Below are 26,434 nucleotides of genomic sequence, written 5' to 3'. Positions count from 1 at the left end.
TGGCAAGTGCTCTTTAAATAACATAAAATACATACAAATAAAAAATTATAATCTTGATCTAGGTTCATATGGAGTAGGAGGTTCAGGAGGCGGTGGATGTGGCAGTGTAGGTGGAAGTGGTGGTGGAGGAGGTAGCCTACACTGCTTTATGGTTTTAAATTTATTTATATTTTTTAAATTAGGGTACACCCCAAAACATTGGGAAATAAAACCTGTGATAACCCCCTCCAGTCGTGCTAAACACACATTCAGACAATACACTGGCCCCAGGGCAGGCCAGCACCTCCAAGGCGTAAAGAGCAAGCTCAGGCCATGTGCCCAATTTGGAGAAACAGAAGTTGAAGGGGGTAGACCCGTCAATCAGTACGTGTAGACGTGTGCACACATACTGCTCCACCATGTTGGTGAAATGTTGCCTCCTGCTAAGCCTTTCCGTATCAGCTGGTGGTGCTGGTTGTTGTGGCGTGCTGACAAAGCTTTTCCACATTTAAGCCATGTTAACCCTGCCTTCTGAGGTGCTGGCGGTGTTCCAGCTGTGCTGGTGACCTCTTCCTCGTCCTCTGCCTTCGCCTTGTGCTTCAACTGTGCCCCCGCTGTCAGGTGGGAATGCCACCAGCAGCGCTTCTACCAGCGCGCGCTTGTACTTGTGCATCTTACGATCACGCTCCAGTGAGGGAACTAAGGACGGTACGTTGTCCTTGTAACAGGGATCCAGCAGCGTGGCCACCCAGTAATCAGCACAAGTTAGAATGTGGTGGTCATTGCGGAGACACTGCAGCATGTAATCGCTCATGTGTGCCAGGCTGCCAGGAGGCAACAAAAAGCTGTCCTCTGTGGGAGGTGTATCGTCTGTGTCCTCTGTATCACCCCAGCCATGCACCAGTGATGGCCATGAGCTGGTTTGGCTGCCACCCTGCTGTGAATATGGTTCCTCCATCTCCTACTCCTCATGGTCCACCTCGTCATCCTCCAGAACTGTGCCCTGGCGGGACAATTGTGTACGTGGAGATTGTGGGTGCAGGACACCCTCGGAGCCACTTGTGAATGACTGGCCGGAAACCCTATAAAATGATCCCTTTTCCTCCTCCTCTTCCTGTGCCACATCCTCTTCCATCATCGCCAGCAGTATTTTTTCAAGGAGGCATAGAAGTGGGATAGTAACGCTGAAAACGACACTGGCCATGTTGGTGGAGTACTCAAAACAGCGCAACACGTAACACAGGTCTCGCATGGAGGCCCAGTCATTGGTCGTGAAGTGGTGCTGTTCTGCAGAGTGACTCACCCGTGCGTGCTGCAGCTGAAACTCCACTATTGCCTGCTGCTGCTCGCACAGTCCGGCCAGCATGTGCAAGGTGGAGTTCCACCTTGTGGGCATGTCGCATATGAGGCGGTGAGCAGGAACGCTGAAGTTACGCTGCAGCACTGACAGGCGAGCAGCAGCATGGTGAGAACGCCAAAAGCACGCACTTTCTGCAGCAGCTTTGACATATCAGGGTAATTTTTAAGGAATCTATGCACCACCAAATTCTGCACATGCACCAGGCAAGGGATGTGCGTCAATCCGGCTAGTCCCAGAGCTGCTACGAGATTTCGCCCATTATTGAACACTACCACAGCTCCTGCATGGTGTGGGGTTTGTCCCCCAAACAGATACGTTTTAAAACTGCCTGCTGTTGTTTACCCCTGGCTGTGCTGAAGTTGGTGGTGAAGGTGTTACACTGACCGGATGAGGAGCCGGTATATAGAATGAGGAAGCAGAGTAGGAGGAGGAAGCAACAGGAGGCAAACTGAAGGACCCTACAATCCTTGGTGGTGGAAGCACATGGGCCAAACTGCTATCCGCCTCAGGCCCAGCCGCCACTGCATTTACCCAGTGTGCTGTTATGGAGATATAACATCCCTGACTGTGCTTACTGGTCCTTGTCTCCGTAGTTAGGTGCACCTTGCCACAGATGGCGTTGCACAGTGCACACCTAATTTTGTCCCCCACTTGGTTGTGCAGGGAAGGGATGGCACACCTGGAAAAATAGTGGTGGCTGGGCACGACATATTGTGGGACAGCCACCGCCATAAGGCTTTTAAAACTCTCCACCAAACGGAATGACAGCATTTCAAAGACCAGTAAATTTGAAATGCTGGCATTCAGGGCGAGGGATCGCGGGTGGGTAGGGGGGTACTTTGTCTTCCGCTCCAGTGTTTGGGAGATGGGGAGCGGAATGCTTCCGTGGGACATTGTGGAGATGCTAGGTGACCCAGATGGTGGTGTTGCTGGCAGATCCTCTGTTTGCGGGGTGGCAGGTGCCAATGTCACTCCAGAGGTGGATGAAGAGGCCGAGACTGCAGCAGAAGTGGAAACAGGAGGAGCCAGAGACCTTTCTTTATTTTTGAGGTGTCTACCCCACTGCAGCTCATGCTTTGTACTTAGCTGCCTGGTCATGCAGGTTGCGCTCAGGTTGAGAATGTTTATGCCTCTCTTCAGGCTCTGATTGCACAGCGTGCAAACCACTCATGTCTTGTCATCAGCACATTGTCTGACGAACTGCCACGGGAACTCCTTGGAGCTGGCTTTAATGTGCTCAGTCCCTTGCTGTGGTGGGCAGTAGCAGGAAGATATCGGAGTCCATCATGCACAGGAATACAGTCATGTGAAAAAATTAGGACACCCTTTGAAAGCATGTGGTTTTTTGTAACATTTTTAATAAAAGGTTATTTCATCTCCGTTTCAACAATACAGAGAGATTTAAGTAATCCAACTAAACAAAGAAAACTGAAGAAAAGTCTTTTCAAGATCTTCTGTAAATGTCATTCTACAAAAATGCCTATTCTAACTGAGGAAAAAGATAGGACACCCTCACATGTATTCCCTCTTAAATTGGCTCAGATCTCACACAGGTATATCACACCAGGTGCACATAATTAGTAGATCGTTACTCTGCATGTTGAATGAGGCTTGCCCTATTTAAACCTCAGACATTTAGTTTGGTGTGCTCCTGACTGTTGAAGTGAGAGTGAGCACCATGGTGAGAGCAAAAGAGCTGTCAGAGGACTTCAGAAAAAAGATTGTAGCAGCCTATGAGTCTGGGAAGGGATTTAAAAAGATCTCAAAAGATTTTGAAATCAGCCATTCCACTGTCCGGAAGATAGTCTACAAGTGGAGGGCTTTCAAAACAACTGCCAACATGCCCAGGACTGGTCGCCCCAGCAAGTTCACCCCAAGAGCAGACCGCAAGATGCTAAAAGAGGTCTCCAAAAACCCTAAAGTGTCATCTCGAGAACTACAGCAGGCTCTGGCTATTGTTGATGTAGAAGTACATGCCTCTACAATCAGAAAGAGACTGTACAAGTTTAACTTGCATGGGAGGTGTGCAAGGAGGAAACCTTTGCTTTCCAAGAGAAACATCGAGGCCAGACTGACATTTGCCAGAGATAAAGTTGACAAAGACCAGGACTTCTGGAATAATGTTCTTTGGACAGATGAGTCCAAAATTGAATTATTTGGACACAACAGCAGAGGACATGTTTGGCGTAAACCAAACACAGCATTCCAAGAAAAGAACCTCATACCAACTGTGAAGCATGGAGGTGGAAGTGTCATGGTTTGGGGCTGCTTTGCTGCAGCAGGACCTGGTCAGCTCACCATCATAGAATCCACGATGAATTCTACTGTGTATCAGAAGGTGCTTGAAGAACATGTGAGACCATCAGTTAGAAAATTAAAGCTGAAGCGGAACTGGACCATGCAACATGACAATGACCCAAAACATACTAGTAAATCAACCAAAGATTGGCTGAAAAAGAAGAAATGGAGAGTCCTGGAATGGCCAAGTCAAAGTCCAGATTTGAATCCCATTGAGATGCTGTGGGGTGACTTGAAAAGGGCTGTACGTGCAAGAAACCCCTCAAACATCTCACAGCTGAAAAAGTTCTGCATTGAGGAGTGGGGTAAAATTTCCTCAGACCGATGTCGAAGACTGGTAGATGGCTACAAGAACCGTCTCACTGCAGTTATTTCAGCCAAAGGAGGTAACACTCGCTATTAGGGGCAAGGGTGTCCTATCTTTTTCCTCAGTTAGAATAGGCATTTTTGTAGAATGACATTTACAGAAGATCTTGAAAAGACTTTTCTTCAGTTTTCTTTGTTTAGTTGGATTACTTTAATCTCTCTGTATTGTTGAAACGGAGATGAAATAACCTTTTATTAAAAATGTTACAAAAAACCACATGCTTTCAAAGGGTGTCCTAATTTTTTCACATGACTGTATATTGGCAAAAGTCTCAGCTTTTATTATCTGCTTGTATGACCAGCTAGTATAGTCAGTGACATATCTGTTTGGTGCATTTTTTTCAGTGATTTATATAATTGTATTTTCATCCGCACAATGCTCCAGTCTATGTAGGATGCTTTTGTGGTGCATGTGGACAGCGCTGGCGTCCTCCTTTGTATGCATTATTTGCTCGGGATGGTCGTTTGCTGCGGTCCACATGCGGTGGGACTGCTCCCCCAATGAGAAACACGCTACAGTGTTTGGGGTTTGAGCAGCTCCCCCATACTTGCCACTGTATTTCTGTGGTCCATATGTGGTGGGACTGCTCGCCCAATGAGAAACACGCTACAGTGTTTGGGGCTTGGGCGGTTCCCCCATATTGGCCACTATAGTTTTGTTTATATGTATCTAAAGAGTGTATCTCACAAAGACATATGCAACAAAGGCTTCCAAATTAAGTGTTTTGCCCAAAATGGGTGTTTTTTTTATAGCAGAATAGAACAACAGTATCTAAAGGGTGTATCTCACAATGATATATGCTGCAAAGGCTGAAATATTAAGTATTTTGCCCAAAAATTGTGCTTACTAACAGAATATGACAGCTGTATATAATGCTTGAATTTCACACGTGCAGATGCAGCAAGGGCTGTAAAATTGTGTATTTTGCCCAAAAAGGATGCTTTTAAAACCCGGAAAATTATAGTAGTATTTCTGTAGTTCGCTGAGTTCACTTCTGATTAAATATTCTGCCCTATTCTCTCCCTCACAGCAGCAGCATCCTATCCCTACACTAAGCACAGCAGAGTGGCGTGTAGCGCTACGTGAATCCAGCTTATATAGAGGCTGGGTCACTTGCTGCACTGGCCAATCACAGCCATGCCATTAGTATGCATGGCTGTGATGGCTTCTAAGAGCACACAGTTAAACTCTTGTTGATTGGCTGTTCTGCAGCATTTCAAAAAGCGCTAGGAAATCACCGAACCCGAACTTTTACAGAAATGTTCGGGTTCGTGTCCGGGGCCCAAAAATCCTAAAGTTCGGTACGAACCAGAACTTCACAGTTCGGGTTCGCTCAACCCTACTCATATGTTGAAAAGCCTTGTGTAGTGTAAAAGTACAGTTCAGTCATATGTGGTAAAGCCCTTTTGTGGTATGGACTGAATTACATAGTGGTGAAATGTTTTATGTTAAACAGGCTTTTTTGGGGAAAATTGATGGGTGATTGTACACCTCCTTTTGCTGTATGGACCAAATTACGTAGTAGTGACGTCTTTTATTTCACATATTTTTTTTGGGAAAATTGATGGGTGATTGTAGACTTTTTGCTGTATGGGCCAAATTACGTAGTGGTGACATTTTTTATTTCAAACATGTTTTTTATAGCAGAATAGAACAACAGTATGTAAAGGGTGTATCTCACAATGACATATGCTGAAGGAGGAGCAGGAAGAATGCTTTGACCCTTGGCTCTAAGGCACAGTGTCAGAGTTCGCTGTGACATCCACATCATCCTGATGTCACTGAGAGTAGAGTTAGTCATCCAGTGTACATTCTTATCTTTTTTGTCCCCAATAACAATGTGGTGCCTATTGGAGGTGAGAGGAAACTGTGGCATCTTACTAATACTGCTACTACTGGCTGGATAGCTGGTTCTGCTACTGCTGTTTGCTGCTTCTACCGGCATTCTGACTTTAGGATGATGACATGAGGCATATGTCTTCTGCTTTGCAGTCTTCTGTTTACCAGACAGTTTGTTATGAGGCTGTTTACTGTAAAGTCACAGTATTGATACAAAGATTATGAAACTATACTAGCAAAATTGGAAGTGTTTTTTTAATGTAATTTAAAGACAACGGTGCAATTAAACCCCCCCCCCCCATTTCTGCAAACAGACTACATACTGGTATTGACAATTTACAGATTTACACTAGTAATGAAGATTTTGCAGTAAAACGCATTTCCTATAACACAAAATATTTTCTTTAAGTAATAAAACAACACATTCACTAACAAAGCTATAAGAATGGCATTATTGTCATATTGCTTTTGCTATAAGAGGGAATGGTATTCTGCAGTAATATACAACACATTCACTAATATGGGTATAATGGACTGCAATGCCAAATTACAAAACTATACATGGAAACTGTGTTTAGAGAAAAAAAAAAAAGGCCAATTCCTCACTGTTTTCACAAGAATGGGGGAACTGGCAGAAACCCTATGAAAGGTAAAAGTTTTTTTTCAAAAAAAGCTAGCTGGCTGTTCATACACAAATATAAATTTATTGTGGAAATCTTTAATGCAGGGCCTGTTAACAAGTTGTATAAAACAACTGAGACAGTGACTAGGCCCTCACTCACTGTCTATACTAAGCTTTCCGTGAAAAAACTCTAAAATACACCCATTGATACCTCCAATTCTCTTCCTATAGTGCTCCTATATTATCCCTAGTAACTAGCTTGTGTCTACAAAATTTTTGGGGGGAGACACAGCCGCAACACATCCCATCACAACCCCAGCTGCACACAGAATAGCGTTTCTATTTCCTGTGCAGAAGGACCTGGCTGAACAGTGTCTGCTGAATGGCTGATCAGGCTTTCTGTCAGCTTCTGAGCCAATTAGGAAAAGCTCCCTCTATGTCATGTCTTCCCCTTCTGTTTTCCCCAATTTTCATAGTAAAATGGCACTGGACACTGTTTTTATGTGATTTTTCTGACATTCGATGGCCATTTTTTTTTTTTGGGGAAATTTGCAGTGGATCCAGTTAGTTTAGAATTGCTTATCTTTAGTCTGAATCCATTGCTAAATCTTTTCTGTTTTTGTTTTCAATTTTTGAACATTAAGGTAATTTGCATGTGTAGCTGTATCAAAGAGTTACTGATACTTATTATTATTATTCATAGAGACCATTTTGATTGATGCATGTGGCAATGCTGAGACCTCCATAGATCACTGGAACGAGGATAGGGTAGTGCTCATATATTGTGTTCTCTCTCCTCGTTGAAGAAGAGGAAGCTAGACAGACTCAATACAAAAGTTTATTGGCCCATCTTGATTCCATATCGTGCAGGGAGGAGAGAGAGCATAATATGCAAGCGCTTGTTCCAGGGATCGGTGGCGGTCTCAGCACTCAGACATATTAAAAGATTCCTGAAAGCTTAGCGACTCTGTCTTTAAGTATTCAAATCTGGTTTAATAGTAAAATTACTATAACCTGAGTTATAAAAACTGTATATATATTTTTTTTATTGCTTTTCTATTCTTGTAAATGTAATTAAACCACACTTTAGAAACATATCCTTTCAATTTTGCAGTATTATGTTCTTTTGTTAAAAAATAATTAACCAAAATGTGATCTCTAGGTTTGTAAGTTTTAAAAGCTGTAACATGTGGTCAGTAGTTTCAAAAGATATTTGATTACTCCCTAATTGCTACTCTTGAAAGTAGTGTGCCTTTTGATATTTAAATCAACTCATTCATCTCCTTTGTACATGAGTGAGTTAAGGCAAGGTGAATAAAGGATGTCATGAAGTCAGCAGGGGTACATGGCTGACAAGTTCTACAAGCCAATTGTACTCATGAAAGTTGAATCCTCAAAGATAGGAATAACATAATATCCACGGGAAATGCTGACAATCAAAAATCACTCATTGCCTCATACCTTGTTCTTAATCAAAGTAATGGCTGTTAAATTAAATCTAGTGAACAAGGAAAGATTCTTATTGGCAAAAGGTCAACTGGATTGCTAATATTGTTTGTCAAAATTAGCATGGAAAGTGTTGCTTTGAAGTGTTTTGAAATGAGATAGCTGTCAGCAGACAGTGATTTTTTTCCCCATATTTCCATACATGATCCAGCATGCATACAGTGCTGCCCATAATTATTCATACCCCTGGCAAATTTACTTTTATTCAACCAGCAAGTAATTTTTTGACAGGAAATGACATAGGTGTCTCCCAAAAGATAATAAGACGATGTACATGAGGTATTATTGTGGAAAAAAAAAAAATTTCTCAGCTTTTATTTACATTTGAGCAAAAAATACAAGATGTTCCGCACTGTGGAAAATCTCAGAGGATGTGGTTGAAGCCAAAAGTGACACCTGTGCTGGCCAGGAGGCTAGTTAGAGAGGTGAAAAAGAATCCAAGGATCACCACCAAGGCCGTCCTGGTAAAACTGGGCTCTGCTGGTGGCAATGTCTCAAGGCACACAATCCAACGGACACTGCAGACCAAGGAGGACGTACTTCTCCAGATAAGGCACACAAAAGTTTGCTTGGCCTTTGCAAAAGCTCATCTGGACAAATAAGAAGACTTCTGGTCTTCTGTGTTATGGTCAGATGAAACAAAAATTGAATTGTTTGGTCACAATGATGTTTCCTTCATTTGGCGTAAAAAAGGAGAAGCCTTCAACCCAAAGAACACCATCCCCACTGTCAAACATGGTGGTGGTAACCTAATGCTTTGGGGGTGTTTTTCAGCCAATGGACCAGGGAACCTAATCACAGTAAACAGCACTATGAAAAAAGAGCAATACATGAGGATTCTCAACGACAACATCAGGCAGTCTGCAGAGAAACTTGGCCTTGGGCACCAGTGGACATTTCAGCATGACAATGACCCAAAACACACAGCAAATGTGGTTAAGAAATGGTTAGAAGACAACAACATTAACATTTTGGAGTGGCCCAGCCAGAGTCCAGACTTCAATCCAATCGAGAATCTGTGGAGAGAGCTAAAGATCAGGGTGATGGCACGAAGACCCTCCAACCTGAAAGATTAGAGCTCATTGCTAAAGCTGAATGGGCAAAAATGCCTGTGGAGACATGCAAAAAGCTGGTCTGCAATTATAGGAAGCATTTGATTGCTGTAATAGACAATAAAGGCTTTTCTATTGATTATTGAGAAGGGTATGAATAATTTTGGACTGGACACTTTTTGCTCAAACGTAAATAAAAGCTGAGAAATGATTTTTTTTTTTTTTTCTCGCAATAATGCCTCTTGAACATTGTCTTATTATCTTTTGGGAGACACCTATGTCATTTCCCATCAAAAATTACTTGCTGGTTGAATAAAAGTAAGGGCATATGTCAATAGAAAGTGACTTTTTAAAAATACCTTTATTAAATATTTAAGTGGGTATAGGTATGTATATACCAACAGTGAAAAAAACCTACATTTATTCAGGTTACTTAGTGGGGGAGTAGTAACCCCCAAGAGGAAAAACACACGTAGTGACAGGGTATGCACTTAAATAGATAGATGGGTACGGGGAAATAATTCTAGCCTGCTGAATTGCAGGGCTAGAAACAAGAACCAGCTACCCCTAGAATTCCTAGAGGTCTGCTGTGCCCAGGGCGGCCCCCTGGAGGTGGAGGTTCCCTGTCCCCGAACCTAGTGCTAGCCGGTCCCTAGTAATCCCTACACAACAAATACTTGACTTGAAATTATGTCTATCTGTCTGTGGGAATGTCACACCTCTTATGTATTAATGAATTCAATGATGCAGCCTGTTTAATTATGTTTTATATCCAATACTGAGGGCTGTACTGGAGTCATGTATAGGTGTCCTCTGTGCGGCGTTTTCCTGCATTGTTGACTTGCCACTGACAGCCTCTTTTTCTAGTTACACCCTTTTTTTACTCATTTCTAGGCATCTTTGAACGGGACAAAAGAGGTTCCTTCCTTTTGGGGACCGACAATAAACGTATCGTGGTCTTGATATCTGGTCACAAAGCTAAGTACCACCAATCATATTACCCCCTGATGAACCTAATAAATATTAGGCGAAACGCATCGGGGATTATTAGTGAATATCAGATTTTGTTTTTATAAAGAATAACGGTGACATTTATTCCATAAAGAGCACCTTTTATTCTTTATTATCCTGGAGTAAGTATTTGTTGTGTAGGGATTACTAGGGACCGGCTAGCACTAGGTTGGGGACAGGGAACCTCCACCTCCAGGGGGCCGCCCTGGGCACAGCAGACCTCTAGGGATTCTAGGGGTAGCTGGTTCTTGTTTCTAGCCCTGCAATTCAGCAGGCTAGAATTATTTCCCGATACCCATCTATCTATTTAAGTGCATACCCTGTCACTATGTGTGTTTTTCCTCTTGGGGGTTACTACTCCCCCACTAAATAACCTGAATAAATGTAGGTTTTTTTCACTGTTGGTATATACATACCTATACCCACTTAAATATTTAATAAAGGTATTTTTAAAAAGTCACTTTCTATTGACATATGCCCTTACCTCAAAAATTAATATGACAATATATCTCATTAAAAAATCTTCAATACTGTTAGTAAATTTGAATGAAAGTAACTTTAAGTGAAAATTTGCCAGGGGTATGAATAATTATGGGCAGCACTGTATGTAGTGAAAGGGAGAGGGGAGAAAACTCCTCTGTTTGCAGCTTATCTCCTTGCGAAAAAGGATAAGGAGTTAACAATATGCTGTAATATTAGCTGTAGAGGGAAAGTCAGGAGATCACCATACACATTAGATGGTCAATTAAACCAGACCAAATTGGTGGGTTTGGCCAAAACATATCTAAGGCTACTTTCACATCTGCGTTAGGTGCAGATCCGTCTGGTATTTGCACAGACGGATCCACACCTATAATGCAAACGCTTGTATCTGTTCAGGACGGTTCCGTTTGCTTTACCATTTAGGCCTCTTTCACACTTGCGTTGTCCGGATCCGGCGTGTACTCCACTTGCCGGAATTACACGCCGGATCCGGAAAAACGCAAGTGTACTGAAAGCATTTGAAGACGGATCCGTCTTCAAAATACTTTCAATGTTACTATGGCACCCAGGACGCTATTAAAGTCCTGGTTGCCATTGTAGCAGCGGGGAGCGGGGGAGCGGTATACTTACAGTTCGCGCGGCTCCCGGGGCACTCCAGAGTGACGTCAGAGCGCCCCATGCGCATGGATGACGTGCCATGCGATCACGTGATCCATGCGCTTCAGGCGCCCTGACGTCACTCTGGAGCGCCCCAGGAGCCGCACGAATGGTAAGTATGCTGCTCCCCCGCTCCCCACTACACTTTACCATGGCTGCCAGGACTTTAGCATCCCGGCAGCCATGGTAACCATTGAGAAAAAGCTAAACGTCGGATCCGGCAATGCGCCGAAACGACGTTTAGGTTAAGGCCGGATCCGGATCAATGCCTTTCAATGGCCATTCATTCCGGATCCGGCCTTGCGGCAAGTCTTCAGGATTTTTGGCCGGAGCAAAAAGCGCAGCATGCTGCGGTATTTCCTCCGGCCAAAAAACGTTCCGTTCCGGAACTGAAGACATCCTGATGCATCCTGAACGGATTTCACTCCATTCAGAATGCATTAGGATAAAACTGATCAGGATTCTTCCGGCATAGAGCCCCGACGACGGAACTCTATGCCGGAAGAAAAGAACACAAGTGTGAAAGAGCCCTAACAAAAAAATATATACAGAACAGACCAAAAGTTTTGACACACCTTCTCATTCAAAGAGTTTTCTTTATTTTCATGACTATGAAAATTGTAGATTCACACTGAAGGCATCAAAACTATGAATAAACACATGTGTAATTATATACATAACAAAAAAGTGTGAAACAACTGAAAATATGTCATATTCTAGGTTCTTCAAAGTAGCCACCTTTTGCTTTGATTACTGCTTTGTACACTCTTGGCATTCTCTTGATGAGCTTCAAGAGGTAGTCACCTGAAATGGTTTTCACTTCACAGGTGTGCCTTCTCAGGTTTAGTAAGTGGGATTTCTTTCCTTATAAATGGTGTTGGAACCATCAGTTGCATTGTGGAGAAGTCAGGTGGATACACAGCTGATAGTCCTACTGAATAGACTGTTAGAATTTGTATTATGGCAAGAAAAAAGCAGCTAAGTAAAGAAAAACGAGTGGCCATCATTACTTTAAGAAATGAAGGTCAGTCAGTCCAAAAATTGGGAAAACTTTGAAATTGTCCCCAAGTGCAGTCACAAAAATCATCAAGGCTACAAAGAAACTGGCTCACATGCGGACCGCCCAAGGAAAGCAAGCCCAAGAGTCACCTCTGCTGCGGAGGATAAGTTCACCCGAGTCACCAGCCTCAGAAATCGCAAGTTAACAGCAGCTCAGATTAGAGACCAGGTCAATGCCACACAGAGCTCTAGCAGCAGACACATCTCTAGAACAACTGTTAAGAGGAGACTTCATGGTAGAATATCTGCTAGGAAACCACTGCTAAGGACAGGCAGCAAGCAGAAGAGACTTGTTTGGGCTAAAGAACATAAAGAATGTACATTAGACCAGTGGAAATCTGTGCTTTGGTCTGATGAGTCCAAATTTGAGATCTTTGGTTCCAACCACCGTGTCTTTGTGCGACACATAAAAGGTGAACGGATGGACTCTACATGCCTGGGTACCACCATAAAGCATTGAGGAGGTGGTGTGATGGTGTGGGGGTGCTTTGCTGGTGACACTGTTGGGGATTTATTCAAAATTGAATAGAGCCCAGGTCAATGCCACACAGAGTTCTGGCAGCAGACACATCTCTAGAACAACTGTTAAGATAACTTAAGAGGTGACTGTGTGAATCAGGCCTTCATGGTAGAATATCTGCTAGGAAACCACTGCTAAGGACAGGCAACAAGCAGAAGAGACTTGTTTGGGCTAAAGAACACAAGGAATGGACATTAGACCAGTGGAAATCTGTGTTTTGGTCTGATGAGTCCAAATTTGAGATCTTTGGTTCCAACCACCGTGTCTTTGTGCGACGCAGAAAAGGTGAACAGATGGACTCTACATGCCTGGTTCCCACCATGAAGCATGGAGGAGGTGGTGTGATGGTGTGAGGGTGCTTTGCTGGTGACACTGCTGGGGATTTATTAAAAATTGAAGGCATACTGAACCAGCATAGCTACCACAGCATCTTGCAGCGGCATGCTATTCCATCAGGTTTGCGTTTAGTTGGGCCATCATTTATTTTTCAACAGGACAATGACCCCAAACACACCTCCAGGCTGTGTAAGGGCTATTTGACCATGAAGAAGAGTGATGGGGTGCTGCGCCAGATGACCTGGCCTCCATAGTCACCGGACCTGAACCCAATCAAGATGGTTTGGGGTGAGCTGGATCGCAGAGTGAAGGCAAAAGGGCCAACAAGTGCTAAGCATCTCTGGGAACTCCTTCAAGACTGTTGGAAGACCATTTCAGGTGACTACCTCTTGAAGCTCATCAAGAAAATGCCTAGAGTGTGCAAAGCAGTAATCAAAGCAAAAGGTGGCTACTTTGAAGAACCTAGAATATGACATATTTTCAGTTGTTTCACACTTTGTTGTTATGTATATAATTCCACATGTGTTAATTCATAGTTTTGATGTCTTCAGTGTGAATCTACAATTTTCATAGTCATGAAAATAAAGAAAACTCTTTGAATGAGAAGGTGTGTCCAAACTTTTGGTCTGTACTGTATATATTATTTATTTTTTTGTTCATGATAATGAAAACTGATCAGTTTTGATTTGCACTGAAAGTCAATGGGAGGCGCATCCGTTTTTCAATTGCACCATGTTTGTCAGTGAAAACGGTTCAGTCCCCATTGACTTACATTGTAAGTCAGGACAGATCCGTTTTGCTCAGTTTCGTTAGACGGACATCAAAACGCTGCAAGCAGCGTTTTGGTGTCCGCCTCCAGAGCGGAATGGAGGATGAATGGAGGCAAACTGATGTATTCTGAATGGATCCTTATCCATTCAGAATGCATTGGGGCTAAACTGATCTGTTTTGGGCCGCTTGTGAGAGCCCTGAAATGGATCTCACAAGCGGACCCAGAAACGCCAGTGTGAAAGTAGCCTAATGTTCATTGTCATCTTTACAGCACAGATGATCTGCTGCTATCTTACAAGCAGAACAATAAAGAAAATTCAAAGCGCCTAGGCAACAAACCAGACTAGTTTATACAGAGATCAGATATAAATAAAAGAGACAAGCATTAAATCACAATCTCTAAGTAGTGAGTACATTTCATTTTACAGACCATGGGAGTGATGACTTCTATTGCTACAGAAACATCAGGATAACCTTATCAATCTATATTAATAAAGGTTAGTGGATCTGTGAAAACTTTTGTCAGGATTCTGCTGACAAAAGGCAAATTTCCTTCTATCCCCTCAGATAGGATATTGGAGGCTGAAATAGGAATCTGTATTCCGATATTTCAGCCTCTATTGATTTAAATGCATGACATGCAACTCTGTAAAACGGTGGTAAATGAAAGTTAAAATAATTTCAATTTTATTATTCTACTGTCATTTTTCATGATAAGAAATCTTAATAGATCTTAACAATCTGAATGTGATCTTAATAGATCACCACTCATTATAAAAACACACTTATCAGTGAGCAGAAAGAGGGTCATATTTAAGTGGCAGGAAGCAGGTCATACACAGATCCCGTCAGATGAAAGATTTATCAACAATATTAATTTTACATAAGCTATTCCACAAAATTGATAAGTGCCTATTTTATCTTACGTAAGAATGAGTTTCAGGATCACAGCTTAAAACCTTTGAAGTGTGAAACAGTCTATCAAGATTGTTGCATTTTTTATTTTCCTCTTCCTCAAAAGGTCACTGAGCTGCTTGAAAGGCCTTGAAGGTATTTTTGTGTATGAATGAGCTAATACTTATACAGTAACCTGTACAAAAAGGTAAGACTTCATCAGCTTTACTGAATTTATAGTAAATTACATTGTAACTATTTTCAGGGTAGCCAAATACCTCATTTATTTAATTGCTTAGGGTGTGTTCTGGATTCCGTTATGGCTTTCCGTTATAACATGGTTATAACAGAAAATAAAGGAATTCATAAGACAAAAGTCAAAATGGAAGCCTTTAAGAGGCATTCTGTTTTGATCCGTCTTCATAGAAGTCTATGGGAATCATAACAGATCCGTCTGGTTCCCATTATGCAAGACGGGAAATAAAGTCCTGTCGACAGGACTTTTTTCTCCGTTCTACATAACGAAAACGGGACAGATCCGTTATGATTCTCTTAGACTTCTATTAAGATGGAATGCCTTTTAAAGGATTCCGTTTTGCATTCTGTCATAATACAAGTCTATGGGCAGTATAATGAATCCGTCCTTCCGTCTTATGGATTCCCTTATTTTCCATTATAATGGAAAGCCATAACGGAATCCAGAATGCAGATGTGAACCCACCCTTATTTATGTAACTCCATAGGTATAATATTGCACATCATATGATTCATTTATAAATATTGCTCATATGGATTTATATTGTTACCGTGCAATATAAAATGTTGGAAAGTATCTTCTCTCTGTGTTGGTAACTTGTTTTATTCTCCTTGTTTATTGAGCCCGACCACAGCAAATTGCCAAAGCAATGTGGCAAGTTGTCACGGCTGTGTCATTGTCTGGTGTAGTGGACCATGACACTTTTGCCATGCATGCTTGTTGCCAGGGACAACATGTTGTTTTGCAAGTTTGGACTCTTCCCCTTTAAGTTTTGTGTTCCTTCCCATCCTGGTGTGTTCGGGGTTAAGTTGTGTGTTTGGGGGAGCTGGGTGTACCTCTGGGCTCTTGTTATTCTGTCTTGTGAGCCTGAGGTCAGATGGTTGTCTGCCTTTATATGTTTAGGAGCTCTGCTCTGTTTGAGGGCATCATAGTTGGACATCGTTTGTCACCCTTTGTCTCCTTTCCCTTCCTCACCTGTTATGTTGTTTGGTGTGGTTTATGTTGGGGTTTTGTTGTTTATGTCTAGTCTGGTGTTCCGTGTCTGGTCGTGTGGTGTTAGTGATCAGCATGGATGATTGACATTTTCCCCTGTTTGTTGTTCCTCCGTCAGGGGGTCCATGGGGTTCCCTGGAGGGGAAACCTAAAGACTATGAACAGCCCTGCCTGGACTACCTTGCATCCGGTGTCTGCATGGGGTCAGGGTAGTTTTGGAGTTGTGGTTCCATCTTTGCTGCTGCAGGTAAGTGTTGGTTGTTCTGGTGTGCAGTTGTTACACTGGTTGCTTAACTGCCTTTCAGTTGCTGCTCGATTTTTTCATCCCCTTTGTTGCTGGCCTGTTGGAGATTCTGGTTCCTCCGTGTCGTGGAGGAATCGGTTGTCTCCACCTTCTGACACTATATTGCAGGGACCAATAGAGTCTGTATCGCCCAGGTTTGAGAGTATGAGCCCCCCTACCATAGAGGGTGGCTTATACAGTCAGGAGGTCAGGGATAGGTTGAGGGAAGCCTGAGGGATAGGTTGAGGTGGTGACCTGCTCCCTCTTTCCTTGCATCCAGGCTTAGTATCTTTTCTTTTTATCAACTATATATGGTGGCAGGTTTTCCCCCTCTCCCCACCATGACACAAGTCTTCCCTTCTCAGATGAGGTCACCAAGACCTCAATTTACATATGGCTGTCCTGATTATTGAATATCTTTAGTCATTTTATCCTGTCCAGCCATTATAACTGCACCTCATATCTGGTTTCCTTGACTTTTGCATTGGTCTCCATATTTATAATAATAATAATAATAATAATAATAATTTATTATTATTAATGATATTATTATTATTAATGTTATTATTATTATTATCTTTATTTATATAGCACCAATATATTTGACAGCACATTACACAAAGGTAACATGTACAAACTACAAATTACATGACAACAAGCAAGTCAATAAATAAAACAAAAAGAGTGAGGGCTCTGTTATAGCTTGCAATCTCAGACAATATATATCTTATGAATGATCCATTGTCTGCGCATTTGTCTGGCTCCTGACACTACATTCTGCAACTCTTGAGGGTATATTAGATTTTCTGGCAGATGGTCGCTAACAAGCGTTCCTATAAACACTTGTTAGCGATCATCTGTCTAATACTGCCTCCAAATGCTCATTCATTGGGCAATTATGATGCTTAAAAATCACAATGGTGCCGGCGGCAAACCGCTGCCCTGCATGGGGATGAGCAATAGCATAGCGATTTCTCCTCCACATGTCACGGAGGTCATCACTGCATGGAATATCAGCGGTGTCCTCCACTAGCTATCTAACGATTGCCAGGAGGGAACACTTCTCTACCGACAATCATCTGTGGCATCAGGTTGTCTAATACACCCTTTGGACTGACTTTTGTTTCCATTGTTCTCAGTCACCATTAATCATTAGCTACTCTGAGGATAATGACCTGTGATTTCCCCTGCATTGGAGTCTAAAGGGTCTAATACATGGGCAGATTTTCTGCCCGATGATCAGTAATGAGCGTTAGCAATCATCTTGCAGTGTAATACTGCTGCTGATTGCCCGATTAATGAGCAAATGCTCATTCATTGGGCAATCCAGATCTTTCAGCATACTGAAATATCAGGATTTGCAGTAAGTAGATTGTGCTGTCTAATCACCATCTGACGCCGACAAATCACTGTACAGCATGGGGACAAGCTATAGCATATTGATCGCTCCTCCCCATGCCGCAGAGAGATTGCTGCATGTAATAGCAGCAGTCTCCTCTGCTAGAGAGCAGGCAATTGCCAGGTAGGAACGTGTGATGATAGGGTCAGTTGTAAAGACCAGATAACCCCTTAAGTTCAGCACCTCAATCTAACTAGTATCAGTTCAATAATAACACAATTTCCATTCTACTTGATTCAAGTGAATGACACCTATAATATATTAATGAACAAGCTGAGATTGAAGAAGAGGAAACCATAGGCAAAAGGGCTTATTGTTCTTTTTGGTATGTACTTTCAGACATTCTTCCCTACCCATTACCTAGTAAGACTCATGATGTTCAGCACTGCATAATCTTTGTGAAACTGCCCTAAGGAGTGAATATTGAAGATCTTGGTATAGAATGGAAAATCCACACTTAGGAAGCATGGTTTGCATATGACCAGTTAGTTCAGAGTTTCTTCAGAGTTCAGTGTTTCCTGAATCATTCTGACATTTTTATGAGTTTTCTTTATCTGCATGTCTGACACTTAGATTAAATACCTTTATCAATACTATGCAGTTATGTACAACTAGCAGCTGGACCGAGGACCCAGATTTTCAGGATTACGAATTTTCCCAATAACCTGTGCGGGAAGGAATACTGACCCTATAAAAGAAACATCAACTCATTTGCTGCCTAACCACTGAAGAAGGGGCATTTTGTAGCCCCGAAACGCGTTTGGTAAAAGGACAGCAAAATAATTTACACTCCATTTATGCGGCTTGAATATAGGGGCAATAAGGAGTTATCAGAAATTGAAAAGACATTGATAACACCGATATATCTTCCAATACAGCGGAGCGAAGGAACTTTAGGACCCAGGGACGCCACAAATAGACAGCTGGATCACGTGGGATGCTGCGTAGGTCCTGGCAGGTTAAAGAGGAAGAAGTACCCCGGAGAAGCTGAAAGACCGAGCGTGAATACAGCGTAGAGCGGTAAAGTATAAACATATATGCCGAAGCTCTATGTGATATAGCCGATAAGCGCATTATTTAATACAGGAACTATTATTTTGGACAAAAACATTGATACATACAGAAAGAAGTGGTATACCTAATGAAGAGTGTCATTGACTATAAGAGCTGCTAAACAAGTGAATACAGTTTTAACATATGTGGACATTTAACCTCTTTTTATTGCTGCGGTATATTTATATTTTTATTGCTGCTCATACTGCTGCTGAAATATTTTTTCCCAATTTTTACTGCTGCTGATATTAATATCCTATTAGGAGGTTTTATTGTGTGGCACCTTTTATAAATATTGATACCTTTTTTAGATACAAACCGGATTCCAAAAAAGTTGGGACACTATACAAATCGTGAATAAAAACTGAATGCAATGATGTGGAGGTGCCAACTTCTAATATTTTATTCAGAATAGAACATAAATCACGGAACAAAAGTTTAAACTGACAAAATGTACCATTTTAAGGGAAAAATATGTTGAATCAGAATTTCATGGTGTCAACAAATCCCCAAAAAGTTGGGACAAGGCCACTTTCACCGCTGTGTGGCATCTCCCCTTCTTCTTACAACACTCAACAGACGTCTGGGGACCGAGGAGACCAGTTTCTCAAGTTTAGAAATAGGAATGCTCTCCCATTCTTGTCTAATACAGGCCTCTAACTGTTCAATCGTCTTGGGCCTTCTTTGTTGCATCTTCCTCTTTATGATGCGCCAAATGTTCTCTATAGGTGAAAGATCTGGACTGCAGACTGGCCATTTCAGTACCCAGATCCTTCTCCTACGCAGCCATGATGTTGTGATTGATGCAGAATGTGGTCTGGCATTATCTTGTTGAAAAATGCAGGGTCTTCCCTGAAAGAGATGACGTCTGGATGGGAGCATATGTTGTTCTAGAACCTGAATATATTTTTCTGCATTGATGGTGCCTTTCCAGACATGCAAGCTGCCCATGCCACACGCACTCATGCAACCCCATACCATCAGAGATGCAGGCTTCTGAACTGAGCGTTGATAGCAACTTGGGTTGTCCTTGTCCTCTTTGGTCCGGATGACATGGCGTCCCAGATTTCCAAAAAGAACTTCGAATCGTGACTCGTCTGACCACAGAACAGTCTTCCATTTTGCCACACTCCAATTTAAATGATCCCTGGCCCAGTGAAAACGCCTGAGCTTGTGGATCTTGCTTAGAAATGGCTTCTTCTTTGCACTGTAGAGTTTCAGCTTGCAACGGCGGATGGCACGGTGGATTGTGTTCACTGACAATGGTTTCTGGAAGTATTCCTGAGCCCATTCTGTGATTTCCTTTACAGTAGCATTCCTGTTTGTGGTGCAGTGTCATTTAAGGGCCCGGAGATCACGGGCATCCAGTATGGTTTTATGGCCTTGACCCTTACGCACAGAGATTGTTCCAGATTCTCTGAATCTTCGGATGATGTCATGCACAGTTGATGATGATAGATGCAAAGTCTTTGCAATTTTTCGCTGGGTAACACCTTTCTGATATTGCTCCACTATCTTTCTGCGCAACATTGTGGGAATTGGTGATCCTCTGGCTTCTGAGAGACACTGCCACTCTGAGAAGCTCTTTTTATACCCAATCATGTTGCCAATTGACCTAATTAGTGTTAATTGGTCTTCCAGCTCTTCGTTATGCTCAAATTTACTTTTTACAGCCTCTTATTGCTACTTGTCCCAACTTTTTTGGGATTTGTTGACACTGTGAAAATTTGAATCAACTTATTTTTCCTTTAAAATGATACATTTACTCGGATTAAACGTTTGATCTGTCATCTACGTTCTATTACAAATAAAATATTGACATTTGCCATCTCCACATCATTGCATTCAGTTTTTATTCACAATTTGTTTAGTGTCCCAACTTTTTTGGAATCCGGTTTGTATTTTTAGATCTCATGAAATAAAGGTGTATATATTTATATATTTATTTATTGATTAGTTGGTGGTCCATGTGGTCCTGGTACTGAGTGCCCCTGATACTTTTTATTTTTTTTCTCAATACATATACGGGCTGTGGGATAGCCAGTGGGGTGTACACATTTTTCATCTCTGCATTGGTGGGTGAGACGCTTATACTCTCTATGTACAACTACATGATTGCATGCAGATTGCAATTTCTTCATTAGATTGCCAGGTAAATCATGAAAAAAAGGGGATACAAAACATCCTGCACAGTATGATACTAAATATGTGGATGTGCATGGCTACATTTATAAAATAACTAGACATTAAGCCCGTTACAATAACGGGCGCTAGAACAGTAGTGCTGGCCCTGTGATGGGGGATCTGTGGATGGCGCTGTTATGGGGGGATCTGTGGATGATACTGTTATGGGGGATCTGTGGATGGCACTGTTATGGGGGCATCTGTGAATGGTGCTGTTATGGGAGGATCTGTGGATGGCACTGTTATGGGAGATATGTGGATAGCACTGTTATGGAGGGTATCTGTGGATAGCACACTGTTATGGGGGGATCTGTGGATGGCACTGTTATGGGGGGATCTGTGGATGGCACTGTTATGGGGGATCTGTGGATGGCACTGTTATGGGGGGATCTGTGGATGGCACTGTTATGGGGGATCTGTGGATGACACTGTTATGGGGGTATCTGTGGATGACACTGTTATGGGGGGATCTGTGGATGGCACTGTTATGGGGGGACCTGTGGATGGCACTGTTATGGGGGTATCTGTGGATGACACTGTTATGGGGGGATCTGTGGTTGGCACTGTTATGGGGGGACCTGTGGATGGCACTGTTATGGGGGGATCTGTGTATGACACTGTTATGGGAGATCTGTGGATGACGCACTGTTATGCAATTGTAAACGGATCCGTCCCCCATTGACTTTCAATGTAAAGTCAGGAGTCCCTATTTTAGGCTACTTTCAAACCTGCGCTAGGTGCGGATCTGTCTGGTATCTGCACAGACGGATCCGCACCTATAAATGCAAACGACTATCGTGAAAACTCAGATCTGACAGTATATTCTAACACAGAGGCGTTCCCATGGTGATGGGGACACTTCAAGCTAGAATATACTAAGAACTGTGTACATAACTGCCCCTACTGCCTGGCAGCACCCAATCTCTTACAGGGGGCTGTGATCCGCACAATTAACCCCTCAGGTGCCGCACCTGCGTGGTTAATTGTGCGGATCTCAGCCCCCTGATCAGGTGCTGCCAGGCAGCAGGGGGCCAGACCCCCCTCCCTCCTCAGTATTAAAAGCATTGGTGGCTGACGGCGTTCAGTCCTAAGTAGGATAGGTGTAAAGTGGAATGTTAAACAGATAGGAGAAGTACACTAATGGCTATTCTTAGGATATATTAATAAGATAACCGATGTTGGAGTTCCGCACTGGCCACCAATGAATTTAATACTGGGGAGGGGAGGGGGGCCGCACTGGCCACCAATGAATTTAATACTGGAGAGGGTGGGAGGGGGGCCGCACTGGCCACCAATGAATGTAATACTGGGGAGGGAGGGGGGGCACTGGCCCCCAATGAATTAGATTATATTAGATTATATTATGTTTTGCACTATTTTCTAATGATTGTATCTATGTAAATTATTCCAGTGTTCTGAAGAAGGCTAAATGCCGAAGACATTCTATATTTTTGAACATGAAAATCGCTTGCTCAATAAAATACAACACTTGAAGCAATTCAGTGGAGTACAGGAGTCTTAGTCTTTCTACTGTCCCTCTAAAAGATTGTAAGTGAGGGTCTGCTGGTGAGATGACCCTCTAAAAGATTGTAGGTGAGGGCCTGCTGCTGAGCTGACCCTCTAAAAGATTGTAGGTGAGGGCCTGCAGGTGAGCTGACCCTCTAAAAGATTGTAGGTGAGGGCCTGCTTGTGAGCACCATTTTGATCATCCTCTCCACCACAGGAATGAGAGATTAGAAGTTATTTTTGTAGCGGGGGTCGAGAAGGGTGAACAACCAGTAATCGATGTTGTCCAAAATGCGTAAAAAAGCATGGGTCACGGGAAAGGGAGCCTAACATAAAGTCAGCCATGTGTACCAGAGTCCCAACAGGCAAGACTTCGCTGTCATCACCAGGAGGATGACTCTAAATCTCCTCATCCTCTTCCTCTTCTTCTGCCCATCCACGCTAAAGAGATGGAATAAACCTGCTTTGGGTACTACCCTCTGTAACGCAGGCAACCATCTCCTGCTCATCGAACTCCTCCTCATCATCCAATTTGCACTGAGAAGACGAAGTGAGGGTGGTCTGGCTATCACCCTGTGTAATGTTTTCCCCCATTTCCAACTCTTCCACATGCAAAGTGTTGGCCTTAATTGTGAGCAGCGAGTGGGTAGAAATAGAAGGTGACGCTGACAATAGTGTTATCGCCGCTTACCATCTATGTTGATTCCTCAAAGTTTCTTAAAGCCTCCATGCCCACTCCTCACTTGTGAAGAGCGGAAGCTGACTGGAAAGGAGACAACCATGTTGCAGCTGGTATTCCACTACTGCCCTCTGCTGCTCACAAAGCCTGGCCAACATGTGGAACGTAGAGTTCCAGCATGTGCTCACGTCGCACAACAGTTGGTGAGCTAGCAATTGTAAGGGCTGCTGCAGTGTTTACAGACTGGTGGAAATGACTTGCGGAAATGGGCACACACGAGGTGCACCTTCACCAGTATCTCAGGCAAACTGGGGTATGTTTTGAGAAACCGCTGAACCACTAAGTTGAAGACCTGGGCTAGGCATGGGATGTGTGTGAGCTTCCTGAGCTCCAAATCTGCCACCACGTTACGGCCATTATCAGACAAAACCATGCCTGGTTCTAGGTTAAGTGGTGAGAGCCACAGCTCAGTCTGGTCTCTTATCCCCGCCATAGCTCTGTGGCAGTGTGCTGTTTGTCACCTAAGCAAATCAGCTTAAGCACGTTCTGTTGCCGCTTCCCCGCTGCAGTGCTACACTGCTTCCAGCTACCGACTGATGGCTGACTGGTACTGCAAGAGGATAATTCTGAGGTGGAAGTGGAGGAGGAGGCGAAGGAGCAGAAGTGGGGGTTGGAGCCACTAACGTTGGTGGTGGCAGAATCCCTGATGGAATTAGGGCCTGCAATCCTTAGTGTCGGTAGCACCTGTGCCATCCCAGGGTATGACGTGATTCCGGCCTCCACAAACATTCACCCAGTGTGCCGTCAGGGAAAAGTAGCGTCCCTGGCCGCAAGCAATTGTCCATGTGTTAGTGGTTAAGTGGACCTTTCCAGTGGACCAGGTGGCACGTGTGACGTTACGGGACACATGCTAGTGTAAGGCGGGCACAGCACACCTTTAAAATAGTGGCTGGGGACTGCGTAACCCACCTTCTCCCTTTTGCCACCCCACTGCCTCTTCCATCCTGTTGCGGTGCTGCGGATCCCTCCCCCTCTGTACTGCTGTCCTCGCTCGGCTTGCTACCTTCCCAGGATGGTTCAGGGACTTCATCGTCCACCACCCCCATTCCACTTCCTCATTCTGCTAATCCTCCTGACTTGTTGACCTAACAACAACCTCAGTTATTGAAAACTGTTTCTCATCCTCATCATCAACCTCAAGAGACACTAATTGCTGTAGACTTAATGGCAACTGTGTCTCATCATCATCATCCATCTTGTGAAACACTAATCGCCGTTCCCTACTGTCATCTTCGTGTGACTGTGGATGCTTAAGAGTTTGGGAATCAGGGCACAAGATCTCATGTCCTTCTTCAAGTGTGCTTGGCGAGAGGGCCAAATCAAGTAATGGCGCAGAAAAGAGCTCCTCGGAATATCCGAGTGTGGGATCACTTATTTGGCCAGACTGTGCATGGTGGGAGGAAGGAGGATCAAGGTGAGGATTGTGTTGACCAGACTCTTGGCTACTGAGACTAGACTTGGTGGAAGACAGGGTGGTGCTTAACAGACTGGAAGCATTATCTGCTACAATCTAACTGACCACCTGGTCGCACTGGTCTGAGTTTTAGAATATTGTCCGCCCTGCAAACTGGGACATAAGGCTAGGTATGGTGGATGATTGTTTTTCTTGTAGTCTGGCAGCAGGCACAGTTTAAATGCGCCCAGGGCCACAGCCTTTGCGTGAACCATCAGCATCACGGCTACTTCCCTGTCCCTTACTGCTCGCATTCTTCATATTAAATGTTTTATATGCTTGAAATTATGTCACACATACAGTTGCGTAGGATTTGTAAGTGTATGCACAAAAAATTAAAAAAGGTATTTGGGATGCGCACACGTTACACAGGAGAAATACCGCAGATAATGTCACTGATGTCAGCAGCGGCTAAAATAAAATTACAGGGAAAGTCACAGGTATTTTTGATGTGGAAACATTACACAGGAGAAATACGGCAGATAATGTTGCTGATGTCAGCAGTGGCTAATATAAAATTGCAGGGAATGTCACAGGTATTTGGGATGTGGAAAGATTACACAGGAGATGTACCCCAGATAATGTCTATTGAAAAAGTACACTGGATGTCACTGATATTTTTTGGGTGTGCACACGTTACACAGGAGATGACTTCTTAGAATAGAGGAAAGCTAGCCAGTATCCTCTTTTCCCCAGAACCTACATTCTCAAAGCAAAGTAGATGCAACGATCAATCATCTGGTAGCATCTTGCTGTTGTGTGACAGTGTGAGCAGGTAATATTTGAATGTATCCTTACGGTGGGCCCCCAAAATAAATTTTACTGGTGGGCCCTAGGCACCCAAGTCTGACACTGTATGAGGAGGACTATGACCTAGTGAGAATAACTGTGATATGGTTGGATGATAGCTCTCACTGGGTGGTTAACATACAGAGTTACAGTCTATTTAGAAGGGATAGTGAAAACCAGTGAGGGGAAGGAGTTTGCCTTTTTGTAAAGTCCTGTCTAAAGCCCACACTACATAACAGTATCAGTGAAAAGCGACTGTGAGTAGAAATACATGGAGGCAAAATCAATAATAAAATAGTGATAGGGTTTTGTTATAAGCCACCTAATTTAACACAGTCCACAGAAAATCTGCTACTAAGAGAAATAGATGAGGTAGCAAATCATAATGAGGTTGGTATTATGGGGGACTTCAACTACCCGGGAAACTAAAACCTGTATATTTCGTAAAGAAAACAGGTTCTTGACAATAACCAAAGTCAATTACTTTTCCCAACTGGTTCAGGATCCGACTAGAGTGACGGCCATACTGGACTTGCAATTTAAAAGAGTGTATCTTCAGGGAAGCACAAAAGCACCAGCCTTCCAAAAAGCACAATTTGACCAGCTAAGAGAAGCCATTAGCCTCATTAACTGGGGCAAAGTCCTCAGGAATAAGAATGGAGCCACAAAATGGGATATTTTTAAAGGTATCCTAAACTATACTTGTGAGATATACATATTGTATGGGAATAAAGGGGTGAGGAACAGGAAGAAACCAGTGTAGATAAATAGAAATGTAAACGGAGCAATAAATGACAAAAAGAAAGCAGTTAAATAGCTAAAACAGGAAGGCAGTGAGGAAGCATTAAAAATCTGCAAGGAAAAAATTCTGATAAAAATGGCCAAGCTGGAGATTCATTGCCAAAGATAGTAAAACCAATAGAGTTGAGCGAACACCTGGATGTTCGGGTTCGAGAAGTTCGGCCGAACATCCCGGAAATGTTCGGGTTCGGGATCCGAACCCGATCCGAACTTCGTCCCGAACC

This window comes from Bufo gargarizans, chromosome 3 (genome assembly GCF_014858855.1).
Source record: "Bufo gargarizans isolate SCDJY-AF-19 chromosome 3, ASM1485885v1, whole genome shotgun sequence".
NCBI lineage: Eukaryota > Metazoa > Chordata > Amphibia > Anura > Bufonidae > Bufo > Bufo gargarizans.
This window is presented reverse-complemented; position numbering follows the sequence as displayed.